Source organism: Triturus cristatus, chromosome 3_2 (assembly GCF_964204655.1).
Source record: "Triturus cristatus chromosome 3_2, aTriCri1.1, whole genome shotgun sequence".
Taxonomy (NCBI): domain Eukaryota; kingdom Metazoa; phylum Chordata; class Amphibia; order Caudata; family Salamandridae; genus Triturus; species Triturus cristatus.
This window is the reverse complement of record NC_140584.1, coordinates 71176768-71191705: the sequence shown is the minus strand read 5'-3', so window position 1 is coordinate 71191705 and position 14938 is coordinate 71176768. Positions and strand designations below refer to the sequence as shown.

At 49.3% G+C, this 14938-nt stretch overlaps 1 protein-coding gene across 1 annotated transcript in view; it reads right to left on the bottom strand.

The window, feature by feature from the left end:
• Window positions 1-14938, bottom strand: part of SCN3B (sodium voltage-gated channel beta subunit 3) — a 941302-nt gene that overhangs the window by 587431 nt on the left and 338933 nt on the right. The window lies entirely within an intron of this gene.

Below are 14938 nucleotides of genomic sequence, written 5' to 3'. Positions count from 1 at the left end.
CTGGTATAAAACGAGGGTTCATTTTGATCATACTCAATCTCTCCACATTTTGAGGCAAGAGACTTGTCCTTCTCATTGTAACAACTGCACCAGATGCACTGAAAATATTACTGAATACTTTATTGCCAACCTGCTGAGCTCTGGCCATTGGAACATCTTCCCATACCAATACATCAATGGATTTTGATCCACATAAATCTCTTTTGGATCATCCAGATACAGATGCTTTCATTCACACCTGCGGGGGCAAAACTTTTAGACACCATCGTTACCTGGTTCTGTAGGAGATGCAACAACAGGATAACTTGCCCCATTGTACTGTCCTCCTTGCTAACTTCCTATGTGAAAACCTAAAAAAAAGTACCATCTGTGTCAGGCGATTGACTAGGCCCATGTGTCTGCATCCATGGTCATAATATTTCCAACTGCATCCCCTCCTCTTTGTATGACGTAGTCATTGATCTGTTTGTACTGCTCAAACAGATGTTGCAACATGTAAAAGGTTGAGTTCCAGTGTGTTGGCACCTCCTGTATGAGGGCTTTAACTGGTGCTCTATTATTGTGCTGAATAATCCACAACTGCTTCCGGGCTTTAAAAGAATGGCTGAAATTAGTGCAGATTCATCTGCAGGTGGTCAGTATGTTGCTGACTATGTCCTCTTTTTTTTAGAAAGTCTTGGACCATCAGGTTGATACAATGGGCCAAACACAGGACCCTGAACTAGTTTCCATCTGACATGTCCTTGACTATGTTACTTCCATTGTCTGTGGCAACAAATCCAATTCTGAGACCTCTGAGTCGCAGCCATTCATACACCTTGCTGTTAAATTCCTCCAAGATGTGTATTTGAACTTACTTTATCAAATCTCAAATACAAAGTCCTTAAATCCAGTGGTATATATGCTGCAGACAAAGAGAGTGACCCTTCCAGCTCCAAATCCTAATGAAAAGTCACCAGGATATGGACAAAGCACTGGGAGGAGCCTGCTGGATAGGGACAGGCAGTCTCCGGGGCACTCCCTTCCTGTTGGAAACAAAAAGTAAAAAAGAAAAAAGGACTTCTTCCACAAAAAAAATTCCAACAGCCCGTTGGAGAAGAATATCCACTTGAAAAACCTCTCAGCTGCTTCTCGATCACAAAAGCTGCTTGATCTGTGCAGTCGCGATTGGCAAAACATTGGCGTCGTTGTGGCTGGAAGCCGTGTAAGTGAGCATGAAGTATTGCACGAGCTTGCTAGCTCCCCGCGTGCTCCAAAACAAACTGAGCACGAACGGGAAAAAACTCTGCTTCGTGCCTGGGAAGGTGGCATTCAGGACCTCCACACTCTTCCTCAGAGTGCAGACTGCCTGAATCCCACAAACTGTGCGAGTGGAGCAGAGTTTACTGCCTGGGCTTCAATAATGCTAGAGAAACACTGAGTGGAACAGCACAGCAAATGCTAAACCTTCATATGCAACGCAAGCCACATTTGTAAACTGAATCCCACTAAAATAATTCTTGTGCCAAAGCTACACAAAATTTAACTTACTGTACAAATGAGTGAATTGCTCTCACTATCAGCTTATCCCCTAATATTAAAACATTTTGGCAATGCACATAGCAAGAATGTTATGGCCCCTATTTCATGAATCTTATAGGTCTCTGTTGTGTTTTTTTTGCTTTCTGAAATGAGAAATTACCTTTTAGCTGCAAGAATATTTGTAACTGTTTAATGGAACAATTGTGAATGTTATTCGTCAAATTGGCCCTATTGGCTTCACAATCTAAATTACATCATCAAGTGGGCGTAGTGTATGGTTAATCTTTAACAATCATTCTTTCTGGGTTTTTTAACTGCTATGTCTCAAGCCTGCCATGACTCATATACAACTCACATAAGAGGCACTTCTTGGAAGGATGCAGGTACAATGCTTTCTTTTCTTAGAAGTTGCGCAACATAAGATCAACAATTCGCTTGTTTACCTTGTTTTATATTGGGTAATCCTCATAATGCAATCACAGCTGTGGCACAAACATACATATAAACGGCAGAGGTGATGAAAGCGCTTTAGTTATGGTTAGGTCAGAGTTTCTATTTGTTAGACCTGTCAGCCCTTTGGGTGGTCCCTCCTCATCATTATTTATTTTGTCCCACTTTTGCCTCAAACCCTGTTTGAATTTTTCCTTTTTGGGAACCACCAGACTTTTTCGTGTTGCTACAGATTCAGGGAACCATTTTAGCTACCCCTGAAACTTCTGTCTGAGGGCCTGGAGCACAAAATGGTGGCCACCTGTGACATCACCAGCATCCACTGGAACCTACCAGCACCTTCCAGAACATTCCAGGAGCTTCCAGAACCCTGTGACCGTTGGAGGCGGTTTAGAATGTTGGGAGGATAAGAGAGGCAGTTGGCAGTTGGAGCTGGCAGTTGGCACCTGACTGGTGAAGAGAGAGGAGCACAACAGTGAAGGAGGAAGGAGTGAAGCAGCAGGGGTGGAAACTTGTGCCTGGAGTGGGGTCCATAAACCCACCCTTGATACTTGTCCCTACTGATGGATCCCAGCCTATAGCCCTGTGTGGGAAGAAGACAGACGAAAACCATCCTAAGGACCTGGACAGCAGGAACAGGCCTTAGAACCAAGAAAACAGCAAGATTCTGACCTGAGAACTGGTTTCCCTGGAGTCCGGTGTCGAGTAGCCTGAAGACCTGGAACCCGAGGTGGAGAAGCGGCGCTGACTGAAGTAGCAGACGTCGTACCCGGAGCCGCCTGAGGTCGTGAGAGGGCGCCGACGGGGGTCGAGAGGAATACCAGAGGTCGAGGAGGAAGTGAACCGAGGTCGAGCGAGCGGCGTCATCGGAGGAGTGAAGTCCGCCCTCCGGAGTCGTCGGAGACCGAGGTAGAGGTGAACCGGAGGTCGGGAGTGAGGATCGCACTCCGGAGTCGCCCGGAACCTGAGAGGAGGAGCACCGGAGGTCGGGGGTGAGGATCGCACCCCGGAGTCGCCGGAAGTCGACATCGAGGCCAGGCCGGCCGACGTCATCGGAGCCGAGAGCGCCATCGGACCGGAGCCGCCCGAAGTCGACATCGTGAAGAGACTGCCCGACGCCGTCGAATCGGAGGTCGAGATCGAACCGAGGCCACCGACATCGGACCGGAACCGCCTGCCGGCGTCGTCAAAGAACTGACATTGTGCCGAGGCCGCCGAGACCGAACCGGAACCGCCTCACGGCGTCGACACGACTCCAGCGGCGTCGGAACATCAGAAAAAGGGCAGTAAGTGGAGTAGAGGGCGCCTAAGGCCCTGTGGAGACCTGAGAGACTGCTCTAAGGGGCTAGGGAGGTGCTGAAACCCACCTGACTGTGCCTGGGGTGAACTGGGACTAACCTAGAGAGGTTGTGTGGAGAGAGAAAGCCAGGGCACTGGTATTCCCCCCTTTGATCTACCTCAGCTTAGGCCTCAGCCTTGTCCCAGCCAGGGAGTAGCCCCCCTCAAGCCTTCCACAACCCTACAAGCGGTGCCTGGGCCAAATCAGCCCTTAAGAATTGAAGTGTCATCTGATTACATGAGTGTTGCTGTATACTTTTAATTATTTATTGGGGGTACTGTATTTATTGAGTTTTTACCTATTTATTGCTGCACTATATTTATAGGTCCTCAGGACTTGTTGGTGTACAATATTTATTGGTACAGTATTTATTGCCTCAAAGTATTTAATTGTCTGTATATATTGCACTTGTATTTATGCCCTGTTATTTATGATCACCCCTATTTATTTCATCAAACAGCCAGTATTTATTTGACCTGCACTATTTAAATTTGTATATTGTGATTGTCTTATTTATTTTTTTTTTCCAATCAGCAACTAAGAGAAAAAGATAAAGAAAGAATATTTTCATAATTTTTACGGTGTAGAGTCGTTTTTGGAACGGATGCACGCATGGTTCTTGTATGGGTATATTGTATGCTTAGCACTGTGCCTGTTTCCTGACCACTCGAGCCAAGCTACCCCATTGTGTCGGGAAGGTCCACCACCACCCTGCGGAGTGGGAGTGGGCTGTTTCCAACATAAATTGGTGTTCAGTGGTGGGATAGAGCTGTGCCTACATATACTCAACAATAACTGTGGGTAGTCCATAGGCCTACACCGGGAGTTTTCTCACAGCGGCCTTCCAAATTGTGGGTTTTTGTTTTTTCCAAATTTACTCTGGTGGTGGGAGGAGGTATTACTAAAGGTACCCCCCTGCATTGTTACTGCACAAAACCTGTCCTCTAACCTGAGTGGGCAAGATGGAGTTTGTACTGGAAGATTTAGAAACGTACACTGTGGCCCAACTCAGGGAGTTTTGCCAGCGGGAGGGGGTGTACTGTCCCCCAGGAGCAAAGAAGGGTGCACTCCAAACCAGCTTAAGGGCTTGGGGGGAGGCACGCCGAGAAAGCAAGGCTGAGGAGGAAGACAGGGATGGAGAGCCTGACCCCGAGGGGGCTGAGATGTACCAACCTGAGGTGGGGAACCTGTCAGCAGGGCCCAGGACACTTTCTAGGAAGGGCAGCACTGTCTCTAGCGGGGGCTTATCCAGCGTGGAGTTAGCAGATCGGAGAGAGAAAAGACAGCTCACATGGGATTTAGCAAAGCTGGAGAAGGAGAAGGAGGAACAGAGGTTGGCTCATGAGACGGAGAAAGAGAGGATGGCTCATGAGATAAGACTGAAAGAGATAGAGCTTCAGATCTTAAGAATTGGGGCACCAACTGTTCCTAATGGTGGCAGCAAAGACCAAGAAATCACCAGGGAATCCAAACCTTACCTGCCAAAGGACATAGTAGCTAGCTATGGGGCGGGTGACGACATCGCCAAGTGGCTAGCAGCCTATGAGGTCTCGTTGAGGGCCCATGGGGTTCCAGTGAAGTATTGGGGAGGAGGATTGTATAGGTACATGCCTCCAGCTGGTAGGGATGCTTTATTGGCCCTCGAAGAGGATGAGCAGACCCACTACCCCACCATGAAACTGGCGCTCATCAGAAAGTTTGGACTAACACCTGAAAAGTACAGACAGAAGTTCAGGGGTAGTCACAAACTGGGCACACAGAATTGGGTGGACTTCCTGGACTATGCAAAGAAGGCACTGGAAGGTTGGATTCAGGGCAGTGAAGTAAGGAACTACGAGGAGCTGTTTGACCTAGTACTGAAGGAACACCTACTCGAGAAATGTTTCCCTGAACTGCGTCAACACCTGGTGGATAGCAAGCTGACCAGCCCCCGGAAGCTTGCTGAGGAGGCGGACATTTGGGCTAGTACCCGGGTGTCCACAAGGGGGACTGGAGGGGATACTCAAAAGGCCGGACAGGGCGCCCCCCAGAAGAAAGAAGGAGGGGAAAAGAAAAAGGAGTTCTCCAAAGGCCCCCAAAATAACTTCCAAGGGAAGGGAACAGGATTCACCTCTAAGGCTAACCCACCCAGAAACCCTAATCCTGGCCAGAGTCAGCAGCCAAGGGTTGTCCATTGCTACGAGTGCGGTGGCGTTGGACACTATAAAGGAGATCCGAAGTGTCAGAAACGATCACCCCCTCCCACTGGAGGAAAGCCCCCCGGAGTAGCTAGTGTAGTGCTCGGGGAGGAGATGCCCTTAACTAAGGGAAGGGAGTGGGCGGGTGTCACTTTAGTGTCCCTGGGAGAACGGGAGATGGTTCCTAAGATCCAGGTGCCCGCAAATACCGCAAAGTATGGGCAGTGGATCACCATCAACGGCCAAAGAGGGGAGGCTCTGAGAGACACAGGAGCCAGTATGACTATGGTGCGTAGCCAGCTGGTGTCTCCAGAGCAGGTAATTCCCGATGTACTCCACCCAGCCGCGATGGCTGACGGCAGAACAGGTCACTATCCAGTGGCCGAGGTTCCCTTTGAATGGGGGGGGGTTGCAGGTTCACTTCGAGTTGCCGTAAGCCCTGCCGTGCCAGTCGATTGTCTGCTGGGCAATGACATGGAGCACAACGCTTGGAAGGAGGTGGAATACCGGACTCATACCGAGATGCTGGGTACACCTGACTGGGCCTGTGTTAGCACAAGGTCCGCGACTACCCGAAGAGGGAGTTCATTCCGGCTGGAGCCTGGAACAAAGGCCCAGCCAGCTGCCAGTCAAGGGAAGAACCGAGGACAGGAGGAGCCTGCCTCGGCGTCTCCACCCCGTAGGACGGATAGGCCACCGGAGGTGGTGGGCCAGGAGTCTGCGGAGGGGGATGTTACCAACCTGGAGGACTTACCCATCCCGGCCGAGTGGCACGTGGAGGGAGGCCCGTCCAGGGAGGAATTCTGCCAGGGCCAGAGGGAGTGCCCTACCCTTGAGGGGCTGAGGCGACAGGCCGAAGCCCAGGCAGCAGGGAACGTTGAAGGGAACTACAGTGTTTACTGGGAGGATGGCCTCCTCTACAGTGAACCCAAGGCACCCCTACATGGATCGTCACGAGCCTTGGTAGTTCCTCAACGTTATCGAGCCTTCCTTTTAGAGTTGGCTCACGAGATCCCCTTGGCAGGACACCTGGGGCAAGACAAGACCTTCGCCCGTCTTGTCCCACACTTTTATTGGCCTCAGATGAAAGTGTCGTCCGATACCTACTGCCGGACATGTGTGTCTTGCCAAGCCAGTGGGAAAACAGGGGTGAAGCTGAAAGCTCCCCTGGAACCACTTCCTGTCGTTAGCACCCCCTTTGAAAGGGTGGGCATCGACATTGTGGGTCCATTAGATCCACCAACTACAGCTGGTCACAGGTTTATCCTGGTTCTGGTGGATCATGCCACACGGTACCCAGAGGCAATACCTCTGAGGACCATAACAGCACCTGTTGTGGCTAGGGCCCTGATGGGAATCTTTACCCGAGTGGGTTTTCCCAAGGAAGTTGTGTCCGACAGGGGGACCAACTTCATGTCAGCATATATGCGGGCAATGTGGAAGGAGTGTGGAGTGACCTACCGGTTCACAACTCCTTACCACCCCCAGACCAATGGTCTAGTGGAAAGGTTTAACAAAACCTTAAAAGGCATGATCAGAAGTCTGCCTGAAAGCCTGCGGAGGAAATGGGACGTCCTCCTACCCTGTTTACTTTTTTCCTACAGGGAAGTGCCACAGAAGGGAGTGGGCTTCAGCCCCTTCGAGCTTCTGTATGGGCACCCTGTACGTGGACCTCTTAACCTGGTGAGAGACGGATGGGAAAGAACTCCCAGAAAGCTCCCCCAGGATGTGGTGAGCTACATGCTGGCCTTCCGGAGCCAAATGGCTAAGTTGTGGAAGCAAGCTTCTGACAACTTGGAAGCCAGCCAAGCAGTAATGAAGGCGTGGTATGACCACAACGCTCACCCGGTGGAGTTGGAGCCTGGCCAGAAGGTGTGGGTGATCGAACCGGGAGAGCTTAGCGCCCTCCAGGATCGCTGGTCAGGACCCTTTGAGGTGTTGGAGAAGAAGGGTAAGGCTACCTACTTGGTGGACCTGAAGACCCCTCGTCAGCCCCTGCGGGTGCTGCATGCCAACCGCCTCAAACCCCACCACGAGAGGCCCGAAGTCATCTTGATGATGGTGACTGACGGAGGAGAGGACGTGGAAAGCGAGCCTCTCCCTGATTTGTTTGCGTCTCAGGAAAAGGATGGGTCGGTGGAGGGAGTGATTCTCTCCCCATCTCTAACTCCTGAACAGCAGGAGGACTGTCGCCAGGCCCTGGGGCAGTACTCTGCGTTGTTCTCCCTTGTCCCGGGTAGGACTCACCTGTGCGTCCATGACGTGGACACAGGAGACAGCCCACCTGTGAAGTCCAAGATCTACCGGATGTCAGACAAGGTGAAGGCCAGCATTCATAGTGAAGTCACTAAGATGCTGGAGCTAGGAGTGATTGAACCTTCTAGCAGCCCCTGGTCTAGTCCGGTGGTGTTAGTACCGAAAGCTGCACCACCGGGTGCCCAACCAGAACTGAGGTTCTGTGTGGACTACCGGGGACTGAATTCAGTGACAAAAACTGATGCTCATCCGATCCCTAGGGCGGATGAATTGATTGACCGGCTGGGAGCTGCCCAATATCTAAGTACCTTTGACCTTACTTCAGGGTACTGGCAGATCTCGTTGACTGATGGAGCAAGGGAAAGGTCAGCCTTCTCCACGCCCAATGGCCACTACCAGTTCTGTGTGATGCCCTTTGGGCTCAAGAACGCACCTGCCACGTTTCAGCGCCTGGTAAACCAGATCCTCACCGGAATGGAGAGTTTCTCTGCTGCTTATCTGGATGACATAGCCGTCTTCAGTAACAGCTGGGAGGATCACTTGCGTCACCTGCAAGCTGTTCTCCAGGCCCTGAGACAAGCTGGATTGACGATCAAGGCCAGCAAGTGCCAGATCGGGCAGGGGTCGGTAGTGTACCTTGGACACTTGGTGGGTAGGGGAACGGTGCAACCCCTCCAGGCGAAGATCGAGGCCATCATGGCCTGGGAACCCCCCAAGACACAGACTGAGGTCCGAGCATTTTTGGGCCTCACGGGATACTATCGCCGCTTCGTGAAGGGGTACGGTACCATCGTAGCCCCTCTCACGGAGCTCACGTCCAAGAAACAACCTCGACGGGTAGTCTGGACGGAGGCTTGTCAGCAAGCCTTTGAGAAATTGAAGAAAGCCATGTGCGAGGCCCCGGTCTTAAGGGCCCCAGACTTTTCCAAGAAGTTCATTGTCCAGACAGATGCATCAGAACATGGCATTGGGGCAGTGTTATCGCAACTCAACGAAGAGGGTCTGGATCAACCCGTGGTCTTCCTATCCCGGAGACTACTTCCCAGGGAACAGAAGTGGAGTGCAATAGAGCGTGAAGCCTTTGCAGTGGTATGGGCTCTGAAGAAGTTGCGGCCATACCTGTTTGGATCGCACTTCCTCGTTCAGACCGACCACAGACCCCTTCGTTGGCTGATGCAAATGAAGGGGGAGAATCCCAAGTTGTTGAGGTGGTCTATTTCCCTACAGGGGATGGACTTTCAGGTGGAACATCGGCCTGGAGTGGACCACGCCAATGCAGACGGTCTCTCAAGGTATTTCCGCCTTAGTGATGAGAACTCCCAAGGGGTTGGGTAGCTCTCCCCACTTTCAGCTGGGGGGGACGCGTGTTAGACCTGTCAGCCCTTTGGGTGGTCCCTCCTCATCATTATTTATTTTGTCCCACTTTTGCCTCAAACCCTGTTTGAATTTTTCCTTTTTGGGAACCACCAGACTTTTTCGTGTTGCTACAGATTCAGGGAACCATTTTAGCTACCCCTGAAACTTCTGTCTGAGGGCCTGGAGCACAAAATGGTGGCCACCTGTGACATCACCAGCATCCACTGGAACCTACCAGCACCTTCCAGAACATTCCAGGAGCTTCCAGAACCCTGTGACCGTTGGAGGCGGTTTAGAATGTTGGGAGGATAAGAGAGGCAGTTGGCAGTTGGAGCTGGCAGTTGGCACCTGACTGGTGAAGAGAGAGGAGCACAACAGTGAAGGAGGAAGGAGTGAAGCAGCAGGGGTGGAAACTTGTGCCTGGAGTGGGGTCCATAAACCCACCCTTGATACTTGTCCCTACTGATGGATCCCAGCCTATAGCCCTGTGTGGGAAGAAGACAGAAGAAAACCATCCTAAGGACCTGGACAGCAGGAACAGGCCTTAGAACCAAGAAAACAGCAAGATTCTGACCTGAGAACTGGTTTCCCTGGAGTCCGGTGTCGAGTAGCCTGAAGACCTGGAACCCGAGGTGGAGAAGCGGCGCTGACTGAAGTAGCAGACGTCGTACCCGGAGCCGCCTGAGGTCGTGAGAGGGCGCCGACGGGGGTCGAGAGGAATACCAGAGGTCGAGGAGGAAGTGAACCGAGGTCGAGCGAGCGGCGTCATCGGAGGAGTGAAGTCCGCCCTCCGGAGTCGTCGGAGACCGAGGTAGAGGTGAACCGGAGGTCGGGAGTGAGGATCGCACTCCGGAGTCGCCCGGAACCTGAGAGGAGGAGCACCGGAGGTCGGGGGTGAGGATCGCACCCCGGAGTCGCCGGAAGTCGACATCGAGGCCAGGCCGGCCGACGTCATCGGAGCCGAGAGCGCCATCGGACCGGAGCCGCCCGAAGTCGACATCGTGAAGAGACTGCCCGACGCCGTCGAATCGGAGGTCGAGATCGAACCGAGGCCACCGACATCGGACCGGAACCGCCTGCCGGCGTCGTCAAAGAACTGACATTGTGCCGAGGCCGCCGAGACCGAACCGGAACCGCCTCACGGCGTCGACACGACTCCAGCGGCGTCGGAACATCAGAAAAAGGGCAGTAAGTGGAGTAGAGGGCGCCTAAGGCCCTGTGGAGACCTGAGAGACTGCTCTAAGGGGCTAGGGAGGTGCTGAAACCCACCTGACTGTGCCTGGGGTGAACTGGGACTAACCTAGAGAGGTTGTGTGGAGAGAGAAAGCCAGGGCACTGGTATTCCCCCCTTTGATCTACCTCAGCTTAGGCCTCAGCCTTGTCCCAGCCAGGGAGTAGCCCCCCTCAAGCCTTCCACAACCCTACAAGCGGTGCCTGGGCCAAATCAGCCCTTAAGAATTGAAGTGTCATCTGATTACATGAGTGTTGCTGTATACTTTTAATTATTTATTGGGGGTACTGTATTTATTGAGTTTTTACCTATTTATTGCTGCACTATATTTATAGGTCCTCAGGACTTGTTGGTGTACAATATTTATTGGTACAGTATTTATTGCCTCAAAGTATTTAATTGTCTGTATATATTGCACTTGTATTTATGCCCTGTTATTTATGATCACCCCTATTTATTTCATCAAACAGCCAGTATTTATTTGACCTGCACTATTTAAATTTGTATATTGTGATTGTCTTATTTATTTATTTTTTCCAATCAGCAACTAAGAGAAAAAGATAAAGAAAGAATATTTTCATAATTTTTACGGTGTAGAGTCGTTTTTGGAACGGATGCACGCATGGTTCTTGTATGGGTATATTGTATGCTTAGCACTGTGCCTGTTTCCTGACCACTCGAGCCAAGCTACCCCATTGTGTCGGGAAGGTCCACCACCACCCTGCGGAGTGGGAGTGGGCTGTTTCCAACACTATTGAAATGCAGTTTTTGTTTTCTTACTAGTATTGGTGCTATTCAACAAACCTGCAAGAAACTTTCCAATGAAAATATAATGGGAGCTGGGGGGGGGAAGAGGGAGGGGGGGGTGGAGGATGAAAAACAGGGTGTCAAAAACGTGACATTTCCCATTTCCAATTCCATAAGAACCTTTTCTCTCCGATATTGTTGAACAGAATTACACCAAAGTTGGCATGTAAGTAAAACTTTATTCAAGGCAGTGCCTTCGCTTACTTTTATTGATTATTTAAGAGAAACTAGCATTTAAAAATGTTTTAGGGTGAGCTTGAAGAGTTTAAAAAAGTTAAAGCTATCTGGACCATTAGTCTACGGACCCAAATTAAGAAAAGTATTCAAACCATTTTCGATATGGTGTCTACAACAAAGACAGATCTGCTGCAGGCCCCCATTACAAGACTCAGGGATTTAGTCCCTGATTCCTAAAAAATAAAAGTATGAGAATTATAAAACGGCGAGTTCATGAACATTGCATTTGGTGTGTGAGTTCCTGTTTTTGGCTTTTAAAAGGCAGAGCAGGGCATAGACAGGGTGAATACTTTGCAATGCATTTTGGTAACTTTGTGTAGTTGTGAAATAAGGATATTCCCATGGCTGTTGTACAATTTTGTACATATAGTTGATCATCAATACTGAAAATAGATCTCCATTGTTCGTACTAGCATCTGTATGTTTTGGTGGCAGTTGTTATTCTCTTGTCCTTCCACTTAATAGATGTAAACTTTCAATCAAACAGTGTGAGGATGCATAAAATGATTCTGTATCCAGGGTTGTCAACTTATATTGCATGTTTCTCGCCATATTTGGAGGAGTCTTAACAGGTCGCTGTTTTCCCCTAGATTGGAGTTAAGCATCTCAGCCACTGATTTCAATCAAAGGTACACAAATATCAATGTGTTTTCAAATAGGGATAACCATGAATCTATAATGGGCTGCACAGTTGGCTTGTTTTTTTAGGTAAAAAGTACATTGTAGGGGTTTTAGATAGGCACCACAAGAAATTTAAATTCATCCTGATCAATTAAATTCGTATTTTTTCCACCTCCAACTTTTGATAGTACCTCTCTTTGATTACATATGTTAGATTACTTTCCAGTTTCTCATCATTTCTTCTGTGCTGAAGTTGACGAAGTATCTCTCTTCGATATTGTTCCTTACTCATCCTACATCCAAAGTGGTAGCAATAAACGTTCATAAATCTCTGATCAATAGAAAGCGCTAATAACAGATAAAGTAAATATTAATTATATTATTCCAAAGGTAAGAAATGTACTTACACTCTGAAAAAGTGTAACTGATGTAGCATATAGTACTTTTGTGTAAGAAGCACTCTTGTGTAACCAATAAATGTAGGTATATCGTGGGAACTGTTTTGGAAGGGTCCAGGACAGTCAGGGGTTGTGGATTTTCAAATGTGTTGATTGGAGTCTTTTATCTGTGGGATCCTAGGGCTGCCGTAGTCACAGGCTCTAAACTGAGCACTAATCGCATCTTTTTACCATTTGACTCATGGGCTGGTGAAGTAGAGCAATTCAATGCTTACTCAGGAAAGTGGAGTGGGCTAAAGACTAAGGGGCAGGTTTACAAGCCCCGTATGCCACATTTGCGCCGCCGTTGCGTCACTTTTGTGACGCAGCGGCAGCGCCATGCTGCGGGGTATTTACAATGTGACGCATCTAGGGAGATACGTCATGTTGTAAAGCCCTGCACCACATGTGGGCGTTCCGGCGCAGGGGGGGGCGTTCCAGCACAAGAATGCCTCCTAAAAGTGGCTGAGTGAAATCTGCAAGATTTCACTTAGTCACTTTTACGGCCATGCTGCGTCAAAAGCAGGCGTAAGGATTGATGCAGCATGTTAGGCATAGGGGCACCCCGAGCCTTGCTGGAGCTGCGTCGCGCTTGCGATGCGACTCCAGCAATGCGTCACCTTTACGGCAGCAGATGCACCACGCATCTGTCTATTCTTGCCCCATGGTGCGCCGCATTGTAAATGCAGCGCATCCATGGTGGCGCAAGAGGTGTCTGCCGTGACGCAAAATAACTGTCGCATCCCTGCTGATATGCAGGGATGCACCAGTTATTGTAAATCTGCCCTTAAGAACTCAGCTAAGCACATGTAACAAACAAATGAATCAACGTCCAATGTGTCCTTGAAAACGAAAAAGCATATTCATCTACACATTTTTATATGTTACACATGACAATGTAAAGGAACACAGTGAAACAATAATTTAACCCTTCTATACCCTCTTGACCTAGAAGTCTGTGAAATAGTGTGGCAAAACAATTTATACAATGTAATAGTCTCTTCAAACTATCTTTGAAATGATGTGTTACAGTACAATTCCTCGGCTATTTTGTTTGGTACAGAGTTCAATATGTAGATTCTTTCCTATGGAATTTTGCAACAGAAAGGTGAAGGAAGGGTTAAAAATTAAACGGTGCTCCAATGGGACACAAAAGCCAAGACCCCATGAAATAAAAGGAAATTCCTAAAATGCCAATTGCTGGTAATTGTTAGAAATGTGGAACTGGGTAAAACCAGCAGTTTCTTCTATACACTAGATGACCCGTTTATGTTTTATGTTGCTTGCTATCAGCTTTGACATGGCCCATGTGGCGCATCCGCTAGAGTGGAGCGCCCATGCTACAGTAAGCGACAGTGGTAGCCAAGTGCAAGGAAGCTCCCTAATGGCATCACTGTGGAAAGCGGGGTCATGCGTTCACTCCAAAGCCTCCTCTGCAAAGCTCTATCTCTGTGTGGCACTGGCAAAGTCTGCTAGTTTTTTATTGGGTCCACACACGACCCCACACCCAAAACAGATACGACAAGCCAAACAAAGCTGATCCTTGTAGAAACAGGGGTCGCAGCTAAAGGGGTACTAGAGGTATACCTCAGTGACTGTGCACTGAAATCCCGGGGCTGGGGTGGTGAGATTCCAACATGGTTAATTCCCTTTCAGTACTAGGCACTCCAAATGGGCTTAACAATGAATTATAAACCAGAAGTGAGTTTATCCCATGCCGGCAGGGCCCGCCGAACTGGGAGCCCTGTGCGGTAGTACAAAGGGCTCACACAAATAAGGCGTTTCAAAGTTAAATATCTCAGCAACCACTGCCTGGATTTTGAAACCGCTTCCGGGTATCATGTTTGTGCCCACAGCTGGAGAAAGAATGAATTTAATCGCGGTCAGGGAGCTTTCAGAGGGCACGACGTCATGCTTCTGTTCCGTGCGTTCCTTTTTGCTGCTCCACGTCACCGGTCTGCTGCTTGAATCTAAACAAGAGCGGTCAGTTCGCATCTCTCCCATGAAGGTCGCATTATCCAATGCTGCCCCCACCGCGGGATCTCCCAGCCAGGTGAGCGGACCGTAGTCTTTCTCCCCATCAGGAGTGCACTCTGGGCACTATCACCTGGGCCTCAATCTATGTAACCGGAAAGTCTTTCAGTGAGCATGTATTTCTGTGTTCACTGAGGCACAAGCAGAGAAGTAACGCAACTTACCAGGAGTTGAACATAAGGCAGGGGTTCTTGTCTCCAGGCCCGTGCAGAGGACGTTTCTGTCCAATCAATGTTTATTCAACAAAGTATACACCTTCACATTAAAAGACTCAGAAGAGCATTTGACAAATAGATCTAATGTCAGCTTGTCAACAGTCATGACGTACTAAAATATTTTACTTCCAAGAACGTAAATTAAAGAGAGACATCAAGTACCTAACAAATAAGAATGGATGTAAGGATGAATGCTCGAGGTAAGGCTTATAAGGTATTTATTCTCACATGGACGACACACTCAACCGGAGGCACAG